This window comes from Colobus angolensis, unplaced genomic scaffold (assembly GCF_000951035.1).
Source record: "Colobus angolensis palliatus isolate OR3802 unplaced genomic scaffold, Cang.pa_1.0 Scaffold351, whole genome shotgun sequence".
In the NCBI taxonomy this organism is placed as follows: Eukaryota; Metazoa; Chordata; class Mammalia; order Primates; family Cercopithecidae; genus Colobus; species Colobus angolensis.
Window position 1 is genome coordinate 959,006 of NW_012116833.1, and position 1,905 is coordinate 960,910.

The window sequence follows — 1,905 nt, forward strand, 5'->3', positions numbered from 1 at the left end:
TTGAACGTATATTGTTTAATTTTCATGTATTTGTGAATACTTCAAAATTCCACCTGTTACTGGTTTCTGGATTCATACAATTGTGGTTCAAAAAGATTAACTTGCTAAGACACGGCTTGTAGGCTAACATAAGATCTATTCTGGTAAGTGTTCTCTATGTGCTTGAGAAGAATACGTATTCTATGATGTTAGCTGAAATATTCTGTATATGTCTGTTAAGCTCATTTGGTCTAGAGTGTTGTTCAAATCCAGTGTTTCCTTACTAATTTTCTGTTTGGATGATAGTTCCATAATTGAAAATGGTGTATTGAAGTCCCCTATTATAATTGTTTCAAAATATGTATGTCCCTTCATATCCTTTAATATTCACTTTATATATGTAGATGTTCCACTGTTGGATGTTTTATATATATATATATACACACACACATATATATATATATATAATTTGTATTATGTTGATGAATTGACCTTTTTATCATGATGTAATGCCTTTCTTTGTCATACTTTTTGAATTAAATTTTATTTTGTCTGACATAAGTATTACTATCTCTACTCTCTTTTGGTTCCCATTTGTGTGGAATATCTATTTACACCCTTCACTTCCAGTTTTTTGGTGTCTTTAAAAGCGAAGTAAGTCTCTTGTAGACAAAATATAATTTATTCTTGTTATTGTTTATTCATTCAATAACTCTATATATTTTATTGGATAATTTAATCTATTTACACTCAAGGAAATTATTAATAGGTAAAAACAACAGCCATTTGTTGTTTTCTGGTTATTTTTAAATGCTTTCTTTCTTCCCCTTTTGCTCTTTTGTGGTTTGACGCTTTCCTATAGTAGGGATATAATCCTTTCTATTTTTCTTTTGTACATCTAGTATTTATGTGTTTAATGCTAGAATTAACATTATTTGCATCATTTACATCATTTTGTAGTATGTTTTCACAAATTATTTTAACTGCAGTTTTTATTAATAATTTTGTTCTTTAATAACCATACAAGGAATTATTCTGTAAATAGCCATTACAGTCCTAGAATATTAGAAATATGGTGCTATATTACTTATACCATTGAGTTTTGTGTTTATGTAATTTTATGTTATTAGTTAGCAGGCTTTTCTTTCCATTTCAAAATTTTTTTTTAGCAATTTCTGTATGGCAGGCATAGTGGTGATTAATTATCTGACATTCTGTTTGCCTGGGAAAGATTTTATTTCTCTCTCATTTCTGCAATACAGATTTGCTAGGTGGTGTATACTTGGCTGGCGCTTTTTGTCTTTAGCATTTTAAATACATAATCCCACTCATTCATTATTTTAAAAAAATATCACTTCTGACACTTCTTTTTCTTTTTTTTTAACTTCTTAAATGCTTACTAGGCATAGGTTTGTCTTTTGATGGTGTCCAATATTTTCCATAACCGTTTTCCATACTTTTTTATTGTTTTTTGTTTTTTGTCTTCTGACTAATTTCAAATCATCTTTATGATGATTCATTATTTATTCAGCTTATTTGAGGAGGATGTTGAAGCTTTCTCTTTCAATTTTCAATTTTGTCATTTTATATTTTCCCTCTAGGTTTATTTATTTGTTTTTATTGTTTCCAATTTTCCTCAAAGTTTTTATTTTTATGTATTATTTCTGATTTTTTAAAAAAATATTTATCAAAGATCAGATGGCTGTAGATGTGTGGTATTATTTCTGAGGACTCTATTCTGTTCCATTGGTCTATATCTCTGTTCGGTACCAGTACCATGCTGTTTTGGTTACTGTAGCCTTGTAGTATAGTTTAAAGTCAGGTAGCGTGATGCCTCCAGTTTTGTTCTTTTGACATAGGATTGTCTTGGCAATGCGGGCTCTTTTTTGGTTCCATATGAACTTTAAAGCAGTTTTTTCCAATTCT